General features: G+C 46.5%; 1 non-coding gene across 1 annotated transcript; it reads left to right on the top strand.

The window, feature by feature from the left end:
* The first annotated feature begins 7,101 nt into the window (after positions 1-7,101).
* On the top strand, positions 7,102-7,240 carry LOC112937526 (small nucleolar RNA Z247). The gene has a single exon (XR_003240191.1). It is a non-coding gene; the product is annotated as a small nucleolar RNA Z247 (small nucleolar RNA).
* Positions 7,241-18,567: the final 11,327 nt, after the last annotated feature.

Raw genomic sequence — 18,567 nt, 5'->3', positions numbered from 1 at the left:
TTCTTTTCGAATTTTAATTAATTCTATTATTCCTTTTAGAAAATGATTTTTATTTCGGGATGAATTTATCAGGACGTGACAGCTTGATTATTCGTCGCATAAGATTTAATAGTATAAGCAAACTCAAAGCATGCCTCCCGAGGCAAAATTATAACTAAGCCGATACCACAACCATGAGCACAAACCAACCCATCAAAAAGTAAAGTCCATGGCACAATCTCAACCGAGCCGATTGAATCATCACGATAGTCAACTATGAAATCGGCTATAGCTTGCCCTTTGACTGCCTTCGGCGATCCATACCGAAGATCGAATTCAGTTAATGAAAATATCCATTTTCCAACCCTTCCTTTCAAAATTGGAGCCGACAACATGTACTTAACCATATCGGCCTTACATATGACAGTGCATTCATTGGACAACAGATAATGCCTTAACCTCGTACATGAAAAATATAGGCATAGACATAACTTTTCCACAGAAGAATATCTAGTCTCTGCATCCAAGAGTCTACGACTTAAATAAAACACAACCCTTTCTTTTCCTTCAAGCTCCTGGATCAAAACCGAGCCGATTGACTTCTCACCGGCTGACAAATACAACCGAAAGGGAACTCCTTTCTGTGGAGAAATCAAAACCGGAGGAGAACTCAAATATTCCTTAATATTATCCAAAGCTTTTTGCCGCTCTACCCCCCAAGTAAATTGTTGATCGGCCTTTAATCGTAATAATGGCGTAAAAGGCTCTAATCTTCCAGACAAATTAGAAATAAACCTTCTAACGAAATTAATCTTGCCGATCATCTCTTGCAATTCTGTTTTATCCTTCGGAGGCTTAATTTTCTTGATCGCACTGATACTTCTTTGGGTAATTTTGATCTCCCTCTCATGAACAAGAAATCCCAAGAACTGACCAGCCGGCACACCAAAAGCACATTTTGTCGGATTCATCTTCAAGCCATATTTCCTGGTTCTCTCAAAAACCTTCCTCAAATCGGCTATGTGGTCCTCTATCTCTTTAGACTTAACAACCACATCATCAATATAGACCTCAACCAACCAGCCGATTAAATCATGATATATATAATTCATAGCTCTTTAATACGTTGCTCCAACACTTTTCAAGCCAAAAGTCATTACAACACACTCAAATAATCCGATTGCACCGGGACACCTAAAAGCGGTCTTATAAATGTCTTCTTCAACCATAAAAATTTGATTGTATCCAGCATTTCCATCCATAAAACTCAAAATCTTATGCCCTGACGCAGCGTCAACCAGTTGATCGGCCACTGGCATTGGATATTCGTCCTTTGGGGTAGCTTTATTCAAATCTCTAAAATCAATGCATACCCTAACCTTGCCGTTTTTCTTGATAATAGGAACTATACTAGAAATCCACTCAGCATATCGGCAAGGACGAATAAAACCAGCATCATATAAGCGTTGAATCTCAGCCTTAACAGGCTCCAGCATATCGGCTTTGCATCTTCTCGGCGGTTGCTGATTTAGTCTAACCCCGGGTTTGATAGGTAGCCGATGTTGAACAATCGATTGGCTGAGTCCTGGCATTTCATAATATTCCCAAGCAAAGCAATCTCTAAATTCTTTTAAGAGCTCTATCAACTTGGTTCTGAATTCTGCACATAAATTTTTACTAATAAATGTTGGTCTTGGCCGATCGCCTGGACCTATATCAATTTCCTCCAGATCATCGGCCGACATAAAACCTTGACCTTGTTTGTCATCGAGATCATCTACTGTATCCTTGGTGTAGACGTTCGAACCCTCCACGACGCCCTCAAAATAATAGCTTGGGTTCTTCATCTTCAATTGGCTATATATCAGAATCGGATACTTTTAAAAAATCTCCATTCCAAACTTTTCCAGATAAACAATCAAGGCCATCCATCTCCCAAAGAGCTAAATCGGCACTAGCAACATTAACTGACCTGTCGGCTGGCACGATCTCTATGTTGTCGCCTTGCCATTGAATCAAACATTGGTGCATGGTTGAAGGAATACAACAATTAGCATGAATCCAATCTCTTCCAAGCAACAAGCTATAAGAACCCTTCCCATCGATGACAAAAAATGTTGTAGGGATCGTTTTACTGTCGACTGTCAGTTCCACGTTCAAAACCCCTTTGGTTTCTGATGGATTACCACCAAAGTCTTTAAGCACCATGTTCGTCTTGATGAGGTCTTCGGCGTTCCTACCCAATTCCCTGAATGTAGCATAAGGCATCAAGTTTACTGCAGCCCCACCATCGACCATCATCTTAGACATCGGCTTCCCATTGACATAACCGTTTATATACAATGGTTTAAGATGCCGATTCTCTATCCCCTCAGGCTTCTCGAACATTGCTCGCTCCGGTGACAAAACCAACTTAGCCGATTCCTCTTCTATCTCATCTACATCGGCTTGATCAATCCCGAATTCGGCTGGCAATGTAAAGACCATGTTAACTGGTGCTGTTACAACACTCTTCCCTTTTGCCAACCTTTTTGCCTCTTCGACTGCAACATCATCGGCTACAGGAACCTAGCTCTTAACACGCCATTCCTGTCTTGGCTTTGCTTTCTTTAGCCGATGGTTAATTTCCTATTCAACTTCTTGAAGCTGCTCCCTGTTTCTCAACCTTTGAACCCTTCTCTTCTGGTTCTTTGTGAAAATACCAGAAGGACACCATTGATTTGTCCTAACTACCTCATCCTTCTGACCGCGACCTTGATTCACTAGGCCCAATCTTTGATGAACAGACACTCTTTCCTGCCTTAGCCGATTATTCCCATTATATGACTGGCTTGAGCTCTCAATGATACCATTGCACCCAGGGCAGTTTTCGATGGACGGTAACCTCATCCCTTCATTCCAGCAGAATCTAAAGAACTCACAACCCCAATGAGGATCAAAACCATCATCGTGTTCTTCATAATGCTTCTCCTGCTGCTTGTCATACTTCCTCTGATATTTGTTGATCATCTTAGCCGAATTCACTTGAAAACCCTTTGCACGGACCCTATCAGCTGTATGTACCATATTAATAGGAAAAGGATTACCATCGACCTTCATTGGTTTCTTCGAATCATCAAACTTGATTTTTCCTCCCTCAATAGCCATTTGGATTTGCTGCCTGAAGACCTTGCAGTCATTAGTCGTATGAGACCCAGAATTATGCCACTTACAATACCTCTTCTTGCCCAACTCTTCAGCCGATGGGATTGTATGTCCGGTAGGAAATTGAATCTGTTTTTCTTGAAGTAGCAAATCAAATATCTTATCAGCCTTGGTTATGTCAAAGTCATACCTTTCCTCTTTTCCTGAGCCCTTCACCCATTGGCATGGTATAACCTTTTTATTCCTGACCCACTCGGCTGCAGCTATTTTGGAATCATCATCCTCATCATCCGATCCATACATATAAGGATAGACATGATTAATCTTCCTAGAGTTCTTCCTAGCATCCGTGAACCTTTGTTCATGCAAAGCCACCTTCTGTGTAAGATGTAACAAGCTTTCGAAATCTTCAGATGAGAATTTTTCCCTGATCGGAGAAATCAACCCTTGAAAAGCCAAATCGGCTAGCTGGGCATCAGTCAAACTCAAGCTGTAACATTTATTCCTCATTTCCCTGAACCTTTGAATATACTCATGCACCAGCTCATCATGCTTTTGCTTGATTGACGTGAGATCAGACAGCTTCATCTCATGAACCCCACTATAGAAATAACTGTGAAACTGCTTCTCTAAATCGGCCCAACTGTTAATCGACCCATGTGGCAGAGAAGAAAACCAAGTAAAAGCCGACCCAGCTAATGACAACCGGAATAACCTAACCCTCAAAGCATCTACAGCCGATGCCTCACCACACTGAGCTAAGAATCGGCTGATGTGCTCATAGGTTGATGTAGTATTCTGTCCTGAGAACTTTGAGAAGTCTGGTACTTTAAACCGGTTAGGTAAAGGAACTCTTTCAAACCATTCAGGATAAGGTTGTCGATACAAATTCCCAGTCTCTTTTGGTTTAAGCCCAAATTGCTCCCTCATTACATCAGCTATCACGTCGGCCCATGGTCGCTGCTGAGGTGTTTGTTGTGGTATAGGCTCAAACTGGTTGTAGAATTGAGGCGGCACCGATCCTGTCTGTTGGTACTGAACTTGGGGTGATGGAGGCTGATATTGATAACTCAAATTGCCCCCTTGGCAATTGTGAAGGTTCGGCTGAATACCACGCGCCAAATGCTCAGGAATAACTTGAGCCACCACCGAACCATCCGGTTGCATATGATGAACCAAGTGTTCCGGGACCGCCTGATTTGCAGTGTACTGCACAGGCTGGACACCAGGCATTGCAAACCCAGCCGATGCGTTCATTGAGGCTTGCTACTGAATCGGCTGAATGACCTGCTGTCTCAACGGTGTCTGTTGAATCGGCTGTAAAGCCGGTTGCTTTGGTGGCGTCTGCTGAACTGGTTGCACGGCCTGCTGAATTGGGGATGCTTGTTGAATAGGCTGCACAACCTGTTGCCTAGACGGTGTTTGCTGAATCGGCTGCTGCTGAGCCGAATTAATAGCATTCTGAGGAGGTAGAAACATAGATGCAACCTGGTCTTGTGTTAGCTGAATCACATTCGGTCCAGGATACTGTGATTGCTCTCTTACCAATAATTGAGGATTGATTAATTGGCCTGGAGCCGACGACGGCGCTGCAGGTGCTGGAGCTGATGCTGGCGCCGTTGGCTGAGCTGATGATGCAACAGGAGGAACTCCCTGAGTAAGTGGATGAACATCGGTGATCAAAGTTCGATAATTTGGAAAAGTACCCCCTTGCAAGTAAGCTGGGCCTGCAGCTTGATGTTCAGCTATTGAGCCATCGGCTACCGATTTCATCATATTTGACAAGGTATTAGTCAACACTCCAGATTGATTAATCAAAGCACAATACACAGCATAGTCAACTCGATCTTGAAAGTTATTGAAAAAATCTTGGAATGCATTGTCATTCTGATTAAGATTTCCCCCTTGCGGTCCCTGAGTGCCGTCACCTTGAACCCCATGGTCCCCTTGAGGGTCGTCGCCTTGATCTCCTGGAGAGCCATTAGTAGCACCTTTGTTACTCGGCTGGGCTGATCCGTCTGGAATTTGTTTCTTTTCTCCCTCTTTAGATGAACCGATCCCAAAATCCTCAGGAACCACCTTCAACTTGTACTTCTGAAAAAATGTGCCCTTGCGAGTTTGCATGAATGAACTTAAAAATTGATCTCGTGCTTGCTGCATCATTGCATTGAAGTATTTCTTCTGTTCATGAGTGAACTTCTCCGGATCGATGGGTACAACGTTTCCTTCATGGACGTCAATCAGACCGAATTTCTGGGTCTTTTCCTTACCACTACCCGGGCTGGCCGACGACGGAGACAGTGGTGGTTTCTCAGCCATGAAGGAAGCTGTTCTTCTGACTTCTAATCAGCCCCACCGGGCGTGCCAAAAGCGTGTTGATGGAAAACACGAGGCCTGGGAGATCTGCTTAACTCCAATGCAGGTCCAAAACTCACCTTCGGATGTACGAGCGTGCCAGTTGATTTGATCCTACAATCAACAAGAAACAAAGATAAATAAACCATGATTAAATCCATAAATGATAGCCGATCGGCTAGATGCCGATGACATATCATTTATCTTTGAACCGATGTCATATGTGAATCGATCGGCAATTGTTAAGGAAACAAGACGGAACTAAATCTGCTCGATCGGCTGTAGATATCAATGATATATAATCCGTATATTGACATATACTTAAATCAAGTGATTAGGATAGATCGGTCACCTTGCCGAGACAGTATAAATCACTTAGATTGAAATATATATTAATAATGAGATTATACATATTCATAGCATAGCCGATCAAATAGATCTATCATGTATCGGCTAATTCTCCGATACTACTTTATATTAAGATATTAAAGCAAATAAAATATACTAAACAGAGATCTAATATACTTAAATGCCACAAGATCTTAACATGAAGGGCAGATCTAACATATTAATTGAGCATATAGAGCAAGAGCAACTAGATCAGATAAGATCGGCTGAAACTCCGATACTACCCTAATCGGCAACCAGTAGGCAGGCTAGAGATTGAAATTCTAAACACGACTTAATAGATCAAACTCAACTGATACAGCATTAAGTATGAAAAGAAGGACAATATCTAGACAATCAAGCCGCTGGATGTTTTATAGAGTGGTGGATATCTCATATAATCTAAGCCAACATCATTATTTAACCTAATCGGCTGTCTTCTGCTAGCAGATGTTAGCTGATTGTAGGTTAGATGACGATATTGTCAAAGATTATGTAAGATATATGATAACTTGACGGATTACATAAACAAGATTAGAGTATCATAAAGATAGAAGCACTAATCTCGAGAACCGATGCAGGTTTTACAGGTTTTACCTCTTGTTGAAGATCGAAACCGATGCAGCTCAACCCGAAAGCAAGAACTCGTCGAAATAAAACTAAAGCAAAAAGGGTGGCGATGCGCCGAAATTGTATTGAACGTGTGTGTGTTCCTCATTACATTGGGCTCGGGGACTATTTATACCCGAGAATTACAAGATATATCCATATTGGACACGACTCTTATCTCTAACAAACTCTAAGATACCATAAGTCTTTGCGGCAGACTTTTGCCCACATTTATCTCTAAGGAATTTACATAAAATATCCTAATTAATAGATATAATTGCCTTCCCAGGACTCTATCCTTGTGTGGCAATCATCTTGAAGCACATCAACTCGAACCCAATGTCGCACACGGGTCGTATTGTCGGAATCGGTTGTATCACTTAACCAGTCCAACTCAGACTTAGCCGATCCCAGTCGTAGCCGATCCGGACTCCAACCGATCCTTACTCTATTTCTGCAACAATCCTCATCTTCGATTCCGCTTCGATCCCATCTTTATCTCCGATACTGATATTACCAAATTTGGTCGTTAACACATTGTCGACAACTCGCAAGGGTGACCTCAGTGTTACAGAATATATCACCAAGATGAAATCTCTCGCCGATGAGATGTCCTACGCCGGAAAACTGCTTGACGATGAAGAGATGATGTCATATATTCTTGCCGGACTCGACGATGACTACGAGCCTGTTGTTTCCAATCTGGTTGGCAAGGCGGAAGCTGTTTCAGTCGCCGAGATTTACTCTCAACATCTGAGCTTCGAAGGCAGGGCGAAGCTACGGCAACAGGCGAGCGGCTCTTCTGTCAACAGCGCCAAACGTGGAGGAAAAAGCGGCGATGGTTTCAACAGCAACTTTGTCGAAACTAGATTTCGGCAATAATAAAAGGGGGTGGCTATCAAGCTGGAAAAGTGTATGGGTTTGGAGACAAAAGATTTATACAGGTTCAGGCCTTCTTATAAAAGAAGTAATACCCTACTCCTGTCCGGGGATGAATCCGCCGAGTGTATTATTAATTGTATGATTCGGGAAAAATCAACATCTGCCCCTAGAGGCGCTCCGGACCCCCCTTATATACGGGAAGGAGTCCGGATTACAAAAGATAATCTATATTCCTAACGGAATATGAAGATAGAGGTAAAATACAGTCGTAACCGACTAAGTCTCAGGGTGTTTCCTTGATACACAAGTTAAGAAACAAACCCGAGATACAGATAAGATATTCTATCTACATTAGGTATCTTGTACCCAGTTCGAATACCGTCGCCGTGTAGATATGGGATACCCATAATCTCCACAGTAGCCCCCGAGTCCTTTGCAGTCGACCATCGTAGCCTTCCCAAAGATGATAATCCGAGTACTTCAAACTCTTCAAGCCAAAACCTGCCGAGTGGACTGTAAAGGGCGAAAAGATAAAGAATATGGTGCATCGAATAGATGCACCTAATTAGGTGTAGCCCCCAACTATGTGATTAGTTAACAAACTAAACATATAGTTGAAAGACAAAATAATAACACAATTGTGCATTATATGACAAAAGCGTACGCGGCGCCTAAATAGGCATGCTAGCCGACTGCTTTTTAGCCGCAATAAAAGAAATCCGAGTGGTTTACACTCTAAAAGGTTCACGAATGAACACACTCGACAGGCATCCGAATATAAAAACTCTAAAGATTACCCATCAAGTATTATAAAGATCATGGTAATAATAAGTCGAATAGCCTAGGCCATGACTATTTACCATGAAAACAGGCATATAACACGCCAAGGAGATGACTATAATAAAAACAAGTCATTCCTAGTTAACCCAAACAGCTTTTGTAGCCTAAAAAAGCTCGCAAAAACAGCATAACGCCTTTCTGTCGGGCACCTTTTTAATTTGCATTGCAATAATTCCAAAGAATTATATGACCGCATAAAAAGGATTTCATCAGCATTGGGCAACACTGTTGTGTGCATAATATCGCCAAAGCAAAATATGCCTAAGTCCCTAAGGAACACAATGGGCCACGCTGTTAAAAGTATTGGGCTAAAGTACTGTTCAGGCCTAGGCCCATTAGCACCTCCGATACCCTTAACTGAAAAATCCGATATCCAAGCGACGCTTCGTCTTCCCCGCCGGAACTCTCGCCATTTTCCCCACTCCCTGCTACAGTGCAAAGCTGCGCCGGCGAACTAGGGTTCACAACTCCGGCCAAATCCACCTCCGAAAAGTGCATCAAAATCCTTCCCGTGATCCACCGCCTCAATCCCTCACCTCTCCCAAGCCATCCCTCGAATCAAATCAGCACATTTGAGTGAAACCGATGGCGGAAGAGAGAGAAAGCTTCGAAGGCCAATGGGCGTCATCCGACGTAACGGAGGAGGATCTTAAGGAGATGGTGGCGCACGGCGTTCTCCCTGCCAAGGAGATCATCGGGTGGCGACCAGCGCACGGTGAGGCTTTCCCGTCTCCGGATACTCATGAGATTGTGGTCTTCTCGCATTTCTTCTACGGCGGCTTTGCTCTTCCGACCTCAAAATTTTTCCGCGGGATCTTGAATTTCTATGGAATCAGCTTGCATCACCTAAACCCGAATTCCATAGTGCATATCGCCAATTTCGTCCATGCTTGTGAAGCCTTTTTGGGGATCAAACCTCACTTTGCCCTATTCCGCCGGATCTTCTTCCTCAAGCCCCAACCAAACAAGAACAAACCGTGTGTAGTCGGGGGGGCAGGATTCCAACTAAGGGGAACTCTGAGCCAAAAATATTTCTCGATGCCCTTCAAGACTTCGAACAAAGGATGGCATGCAAACTGGTTCTATGTTCAGAATCCCGAGCCTGCTCTCCCCGGGTACTCTTGTCTTCCTCCAGTGTACCAAGATACTTGGAACTCTCTTCCAATCGGAGATGAAGCAGTACAAGCCTTGGAGTTGTTGGATCGTATGTTAAATCTTAAAGAACAAGGCTTACAGGGAGAGCAGATCACTCGGCACTTCATCAAATGCCGACTGGCGCCAATCAAGGAAAGATCCCGCACAGCATTCGAGTTCGACGGCAAACATGATCCTAACCGTGAAGAACCAGATTCCCTGGATTTCAAAATCATGAAGGAGAGGATGTATAAAATCTTCTCAAATGCAATTGTAGTCAGCTACTCTCATCAACTGCCAGTTGTGCCATATAATGCATTCAATCCGCCTCCACAGGTATGTATCAGAAACCCTCAAACTGTGATCAGAACATAATTTTATCTTCATGCTGAGTTGACTAACTATGGAAGCATCTTGTTCAGGAATATGCATTGATGAAGTCAGATCCACCAGTCACTCAGCGCCGGTCTCCTCGCCAACACACCGCTCAGGGAGGTGGAGGGCCAACGATCAGACCAGATCCGCAACCTCAGACCTCCAAATTGACTGGTCAAACAGGTCCTCGCAAGAGAAAGCTGGTACTTGATGATGATGAAGGCGACGATGATAAATCTGGGGATAAGGGCTCGCCTAATAAACCCCCAAAGCGCACCATGCCCAGGAAAAAACTAGCTGGCCGTGCAATGCCAAAGATCAGAACATCTTCCAGGTATTAGATCTCTCGGTATGATTTCCGCTTCGGCATGTTTTCCGATGAAGATAATGCTAAATACTGAAAGAACACTCTGCAGGAAACCATCTGATATAGATCCATCTGGAAAAGACCCCGATCCTGGCATGACAGAGCAAAATATATCCAAGGACCCCGAGCCGACTGTTGAAAACCAGCCGACCACTGAAAGCCAGCCGACTGGTGCCCATGCTTCGGGCGATAGGGCCGATCCGAGTGACCTGCCGCCGACTGGAAACCAGTCGGCAACAACTGAAACGGCAACAACTCAAGAGCCCCCGACTGGAAACCAGTCGGACGCAGGCCCTGATCAAGAGATCCCCGAAGTAGAAGCGCAGACGACGACTTCGCAAGGACCAGAGGCTGGTAATGACTCGATAGCTGGGTCTTCAGGTAAAGAACAAAGATCACCTCACGCTCAGCTAGGTACATCTTCAGGTTAGTTGTCTTCTCAAACAATGGCGATTTAAATAACCTCAGTGTATCCGTCTAATGACTTGGAAACACATCAGGACCGTCAGGTGATGACGGAGAAGAAATCCCTCGCATAAAGGCGACCGACGACTCTCGTCCTCCTATCTTGATCAAATGGTAGGACGAGAACTCACAAGCCGCCGGCATAGTCATAAACCGTCAAAAAGAAGATGAAGAAGTGTGCCAGCTGAAGAAAGCGCTCGGAGAAGCCACTCGTATTGTAAATGTAAGTCTTCCGAGTGACGGCCTTCGGTAACTTTATTTTCTTTTTAGCAGAACTGAACCACGATCCATCATGCAGAGAATCCATCTTCGCAATGAGGCCAAGACTACAACTTTGGAAAAGCTGGTTCCTCATTTGGGAACCCTAGAAGCAGTTAGGGACCAGCTGCATGAGGCCAAGGAGTGCGCCAAAAAGACAGAGAAAGAGTTAAGGGACCGAATCGCCCAGCTCCAGGATGCAAACTTCGAACTAAGTGGTTCATCAAAAGGTAATCATCCAGATCCATTCCATTGATTTATGCTGTCATAATTGCATCCTCAACCATCTGGATTTCAAACAGCGCAAGCCGCCAGGGTGGAACAGATGGCGGAGCAAATTGAAGCCCTGGAGAGAGACAAGACAGAGCTGGCTGCGCAAAGGGACTCAGCCTTGAAGGAAGTCGAAGGTAACGCCAGCTAACAATCTGAGCTTCTCTCCTTATAATGCAACAGATGCTCATCATAAATGTGTTTTGCAGATCGCAAGATCAAATCTCAAGCTCAGTTTGACGTCCTGGTTGGTAAGATCAAGAGGCTTGAAGGAGCAAGGGATGACGTCGCCAATGCCGCTGCACCAATTATCCAAGCCATGTTCCTCAATAATGGTGGTCCGAGTGCACTCGACGCAACCGAAATATTTGACAAGCTGAGTGTTGCTCCGGAAGTATATTTCAAGAATATCAAGAAAGCTGGAAGTATGGGAGCTGGCATGGCCTTGGCGATGACAAAATCCTTGTACCCGAGAATTGAAGTCGACACCATTGATGGATTTGCAGACGGGACAAGTGAAGAAGCTGCCCTTGATCTTATCAGCAGTGCGCAAAATGCGGCTGACAAAATTGCGAGTGATGTTGTGGAGCAATTTCGCAACAACGACCTCCAGCCGAGTAATGAAGACTCTGATGATGAAAGGACTGATTCTGACTGAGTTTGAATGTAATACATGGAGGCTCAATTTGTACAATACTGGTGTATTTATGCTGTGCTTGATGATTCTTGCGAAGTTTTTGATTTCTTAAAAGTTTTTGCTAAGCTTTGTTGAGCCTAAAACCCAAAGAAGCTATTAAAAACTTTCAGTCCTCGCAAACTAAGTAGAAAAACCAAACAAGGCAATGATAAACCAAGTAAGCAAACTGAATTGATAAAAAATCACACTCCATTATTATGATGATAGCCCCCGACTGACAACTTCAAGGAAAAAACTTGATGTTTGACAGTCAAAAATAGGGAAATACAGTGATAAAGTTAAGCGTAGAAACGACGAAGATGTTCAATGTTCCAAGAGTTGTCGACGAGAGTGCCGTCTTCGCGCTTGAGTCGATATGAACCTGGCCGGGTAACTTCAGAGATAATAAATGGCCCTTCCCATAGAGGAGATAACTTGTGCCGATCTCGTGTGGTTTGAATTTTCCGTAAAACCAGGTCGCCGACTAGAAAGGCACGAGATCGAACATTGCGATTATGATAACGTCGCAACCCTTGTAAATACCGAGCTGACTGAATCAAAGCTGCTTCGCGGGCCTCTTCCAGTCGGTGCAAGTCGTCCACTCGGTCTTCTTCATAGCGTTCTTCACGGAAATTACGGAAGCGCAAAGATTCGAACTCGACTTCACTCGGCAACATTGCTTCTGCCCCGTAGACAAGGAAAAAAGGTGACTGGCCTGTGGCCCGACTGGGGGTAGTACGCAAAGACCAAAGTACTGATGGTAACTGTGACACCCATTTGCCGGCATAGGGTTTAAGCCGGTCAAAAACTCGAGCTTTAATCCCCTGAAGTATCATGCCGTTGGCCCTCTCCACCTGTCCATTGCTCATTGGGTGCGCTACTGAGGCATAACAAATCTTTATTCCAAAATCTTCACAAAAGTCTTTGAAAACTCCGCCGGTGAATTGTGTGCCATTATCAGTGATTATCCGATTGGGCACTCCAAATCTATGCACGATGTTGATGAAGAAATCTCGAGCATTATCTGCTGTAATCGTGACAACAGGCTTAGCTTCGATCCACTTGGAAAATTTGTCAATGGCCACGAAGAGGTGCGTATAACCGCCGACTGCCTTTTTAAACGGGCCAACCATGTCGAGCCCCCAAACCGCAAACGGCCAAGACAGCGGGATAGTTTGCAACTCTTGAGCTGGTAAGTGAATTTGTCTGGCAAAAAATTGGCAACCTTCACATGTGCGCACAATTTTGTCGGCGTCGGACACTGCAGTAGGCCAGAAAAAACCCTGCCGGTAAGCTTTGCCGACAATGGTGCGCGCAGCAGCATGGTTTCCGCATATCCCAGAATGTATGTCTTTCAGCAATTGTCTCCCTTCCTCTAAAGATACGCAGCGTTGCAAAATTCCTGAAGGGCTTTTCTTGTATAACTCAGCTTCATGCATAACATAAAGTTTGCTCCGCCTTGAAATCCGCTCGGCTTCATCTTTATCTTGAGGGAGCTCTTGAGAAGTTAAAAATCGTATGAAGGGCTCTCGCCAGTCGGCTTCAACCATAGCGATATCATGAGTGCCCGCAACTTGAGCGGTATCTTTGTGAGGTACCGTCGGCGTATAAAGGTGTTCGACGAAAACATCAGAGGGCGCCGCCTCACGCTTGGATCCAAAGTTGGCAAGCCTGTCGGCGGCTTCATTGTTGTGTCGAAGAACGTGACTAAGCTCGAGTCCATCGAACTTGTCTTCCAACTTGCGTACCTCTTGTCGATATGCCATCATATTGTCGTCAATGCAGGACCACTCTTTCATAACTTGGTTGACAACCAACTGTGAATCACCTCGAACAATTAGACGCTTTATCCCTAGGGAAATTGCGATCCGTAGCCCATGAAGGAGCGCCTCATACTCGGCGACGTTGTGGGACGCCGAAAAATGTATCCAAAGCACATAACTTAGTCTTTCCCCAGTCGGGGAAATTAAAACCACTCCAGCTCCAGTGCCCGAAAGTCTTTTTGACCCGTCAAAATGCATGGTCCAGTGCTCTATTTTCTCCACGGGGGTATCCTCCTGGCACTCGGTCCACTCGGCGACAAAATCAGCTAACGCTTGAGACTTGATTGAAGTGCGGGGCTTGAATGATATGTCCAAAGACATCAACTCCAAAGCCCATTTAGCAATCCGCCCATTTGCTTCGCGGTTGTGCAGTACATCGCCGAGTGGAAATGATGTGACCACCGTTACCGAGTGACCTTGAAAGTAATGAGACAGCTTCCTGGTAGTAATTAAAATACCATATAACAGCTTCTGAACCTGAGGGTACCTTGTTTTGGAGTCGGCCAGGACCTCGCTGACGAAATAGATTGGTCGCTGAACTTTCTGGACATGACCTTCTTCCTCACGCTCGACAACCAAGACTGTGCTCACGACCTGGGAGGTGGCTGATACATACAGCAACAACGGCTCCTGCGGGTGTGGTGAAGCTAAGACCGGTGGCTTGGTGAGGAGTTGTTTGAAATCTTCGAAGGCCTTCTGTGCTTCGGGTCCCCATTGGAAATTATCTGTTTTCTTCAGTAGCTTGAAGAAGGGCATCCCCCGCTCGCCAAGTCTTGAAACGAATCGGCTGAGCGCCGCCATGCATCCAGTCAGCTTCTGAACATCTTTCTGGGTGCTTGGCGGTTTCATGTTGAGGATAGCAGTAACTTTCTCCGGGTTGGCTTGGATGCCCCTATGAGACACCATAAAGCCAAGCAGCTTCCCTGACGGTACTCCGAAGGTGCACTTTTCAGGGTTCAATTTCATCCTGAAGGCGCGGATGCTCGCGAAGGTTTCTTCTAGATCCAAGATCAGGTCATCCTTTTGCTTGGTCTTGACGACTACATCATCCACATAGGCTTCAACGTTGCGGCCGATCTGTGTTGAGAAGCATCTCTGAATCATGCGTTGATAAGTTGCCCCTGCGTTTTTTAGTCCGAACGGCATGGTGACGTAGCAGTATGCCCCAAAGGGCGTGATGAATGAAGTCTTCAAGCAGTCGGATTCCTTCAGTCGGATCTGATGATACCCCGAGTAGCAATCCAGAAAACTGAGAAGCTCGCAGCCGGCGGTTGAGTCAACTACCTGGTCAATGCGAGGCAACCCGAAGGGATCTTTAGGGCAAGACTTGTTGAGGTCAGTGTAATCAACACACATGCGCCATTGCCCTGTTTTCTTCCGAACTAGAACCGGGTTTGCCAGCCAGTCGGGATGAAGGACTTCTTTGATGAAGCCTGCTGCTAACAGCTTGGTCAATTCCTCCTTGATCGCGTCCTTCCTGTCTTGTGCAAATCGGCGGAGTCGTTGTTTAATAGGCTTGGCGTCTTCTTTGACATGTAAGGAGTGCTCAATCACCTCTCTGGGAATACCGGGCATATCCGAAGGTTTCCACGCAAAGATATCTTTATTATTTTGAAGAAAGGTGATGAGCGCGCTTTCCTATTTACAATCTAACTCGGCGCCTATTACAGCAGTTTTGGTAGGATCAGAAGGATCTAAGGGAATCTTTTTAGTCTGGGCTTCGGTTTCCCCACTTTTTGAAATCTTGGCAGCGGGCACTTCTCCTTCGCTCACCGTGGTTGCAGCCAGTCGGATTTCCTCTCGGGCAGACGCCATCTCGCGGGTTTGGGCCATGTCGCAACTCTCCTTGTCGCATGTGACAGCTTGCTTGATGTCGCTCCGTAGGGTTAGGACTCCTCGGGGACCAGGCATCTTCATCATCATGTATGTGTAGTGCGGGACGGCCATGAACTTGGCTAACGCCGGGCGTCCGAGTATGGCATGGTATGCTGTCTCGAAATCGGCAACTTCAAAGCTGATATTCTCTGTGCGGAAGTTTTCCCGAGTACCAAAAGTGACCGGGAGAGTGATCTGGCCGAGTGGAGTTGCGGATAATCCTGGAATTACTCCATGAAAAGGCGCATTGCTTGGTTTTAACTCGGAGCGAGGGATCTGCATATCATCCAAAGTCTTGGCGAAGAGGATATTGAGTGCACTGCCGCCATCAATGAGGGTTCTGCGAAGCTTGACGTTACGGACCACTGGGTCTAGTACCAGGGGGTACCGCCCCGGGTGGACCACTCGGTCAGGATGATCCGAGCGGTCAAACCTGATTGCGATCTCTGACCATCGAAGATATTGGGGCGTGTCGGGCTGAACAGCATTGATCTCCCGTTCGGTCAGCTTTTGCTTCCTTTTAGACTCATAAGCCAGGGGGCCGCCAAAGATATGGTTGAGCTCCTTGCGGTGGTCTTGAAATCCAGCCGGGGTGTCGCCGTCGTCCTTCTTCCTTGACGTGCTTTGTTCCTTGTCGGAGTTCTTCCGGGTAGACTTGGTGTACTGCTCCGCGAACTGCTTGTAGATGAAGCATTCTTTGGCCACGTGGTTGGAATTTGGATGATGCGGGCATTGGGAGTTCATGATCTTGTCGAAGGTGTTGACGCGCGAACGCTGTCGAGAAGAGTGAGTAGCGGTTGCAACAAGTTCCTCAGGCTTACGCTTGCGGTCCTTATGATTGTTACTTCCACCTCCTCCCGTAGCCGGCGTATTTTTCGGCTTCCAACTGGGGCCCGACTGCTTTGATGCGGTGACGGCGTCTTCAGCTTTGGCGTACTCGTTGGCTTTTTCAAACATGAGCTTGACTGTTCTGGGAGGTTTGCGCCCAAATTTGCCGACCAATTCTTCGTGGCGAATCCCTTTGGTGAATGCGGCGATGATGACGTCGTCAGTGATGTCGGAGATCTTGTTACGTTGTTCAGAAAATCGTCGGATATACTCTCGAAGGGATTCTCCGGATTTCTGGATAACGTTGTAAAGATCATATTGTGTGCCAGGACGCTCGAAGGTGCCTTGGAAGTTGGCGATGAAGTGGTCGCGTAATTCGGCCCAAGATCCGATCGTACCACGGGGCAGTCCATGGAGCCAAGATCGGGCGGAATCTGCTAAAGCCACCGGTAGATAGTTCGCCATGGCCTTGTTATCTCCTCCTGCTGCGCGGATTGCGAGACCGTAGACGGTAAGCCACGATTCTGGATTAGTGGTACCGTCGTACTTCTCTATTCCAGTCGGTTTGAAGCCGGCTGGCCAATCCACTCGACGCAGGTCGTCGGTGAAGGCTGCAACTCCGTCAAGGTCGTCGTCGCGGCGATCCGGCGAGTGATGGTAGCCTCGAGCTGCTCGGCGCTGTATGATTGTGTCGCGAAGATCGATGGGGCGGCGACGAGGTGGTGAGCGAGGCCGTTCCACTCGGCGCTCCCTATGAAGTTCGGGAGGCGAGTGAACAGACCGCTCGTCGTGGCCCCTGCTCCTGCGATTGGATCCTGCTCCAGTGATGCTGAGGCTTGGATGACGGTAGTCATGAGATCGGAAGTGGGGGACCCGGCTGCCAGTCGGCGTGTGGACGCTTTCGGAGTTAACTGGGACCGTTGCCGCAATCATGGTCTTCGTCTGATTCAAGATGTTGACGACGTGGTCGGATTGATTGAGCTCGTTTTGGTTGAGGAGGGTGTCGAGAAGGGTGATCGCGGCAACCGCATTCTGTTGAGGGGTGCGGAAAACCGGTGTCCCTTCGACATCTTGCTGGCCGATGAGATCACGCGCTCGGCGCCCTGCTTCCAAAGCTCGCTGACGTCGATCTTCAGCCTCCTTCGCTGTCCGCTCACGGTCCTGCTGCTCGCGCCGTAGCCGTTCTTGTTCTTGTGCTTGATGCTCCTCCTCCAGTCGGCGTCGTTCTTCGGTCTCCCGGGCTTGGCGTTGCTCCTCCGTCTCATTATTGGCCATGAAAACGCCAAAGTAGAGAGGGGTGTAGTTGTCATCTAGGCTTCCGTCGAAGTCGTCGAAGTCGTTGAAGTCGTTGTATCGAGAACTAAATTCGTCGTACTCCACGATGTCAGTAGGACGTGAGTCGACGGTGGGAGAGCTGTTGTAGTCATCCAGCTGGTCCGTCGAAACCGTGCCGAGTGGTTGGAGGATGACGCCGACTTCCCTGAAGCTAGGCGAAATCGGTGTTGAAGCCGACTTCCGCCTAGGCCTACGGGATGAAGGCGCTGTCGTGGTGAAGACGGCCGCTAAATCGTCGGGGAGCTTCATCAGGACCGGTGGGTAAGCCCCATCATCTTGATCTGGTATCGTTGGAGAAGATGCGATCTCGGCCGAGTGGTTTGAAGCCGACTCGGTTGAGATGGTCTTGAAGTAGCTTTCAGCCGCGTTCGGGAATCCAAACGGGACCGAAAGCCGGTTCTCTCCCGACTGGTCTGATTCCGAGTCGAGGAGAGAAATCTTGCCGAAGTTGTTGGTGATGAAGTCGAGGCTGCCGAACCGAAACGTCTGCCCGGGTGGGAAGACGAGGTCGTCGATGCCGGAAAAAGGACCCATTGCACTGATCGGCGAAAAGCTTGACGCTACCCCTACCTGGCGCGCCAACTGTCGAAACTAGATTTCGGCAATAATAAAAGGGGGTGGCTATCAAGCTGGAAAAGTGTATGGGTTTGGAGACAAAAGATTTATACAGGTTCAGGCCTTCTTATAAAAGAAGTAATACCCTACTCCTGTCCGGGGATGAATCCGCCGAGTGTATTATTAATTGTATGATTCGGGAAAAATCAACATCTGCCCCTAGAGGCGCTCCGGACCCCCCTTATATACGGGAAGGAGTCCGGATTACAAAAGATAATCTATATTCCTAACGGAATATGAAGATAGAGGTAAAATACAGTCGTAACCGACTAAGTCTCAGGGTGTTTCCTTGATACACAAGTTAAGAAACAAACCCGAGATACAGATAAGATATTCTATCTACATTAGGT

Source organism: Oryza sativa, chromosome 12, assembly GCF_034140825.1.
Source record: "Oryza sativa Japonica Group chromosome 12, ASM3414082v1".
Taxonomy (NCBI): domain Eukaryota; kingdom Viridiplantae; phylum Streptophyta; class Magnoliopsida; order Poales; family Poaceae; genus Oryza; species Oryza sativa.
Note: the sequence above shows the minus strand (reverse complement) of the source record. Positions and strands in the feature narration are given on the sequence as shown.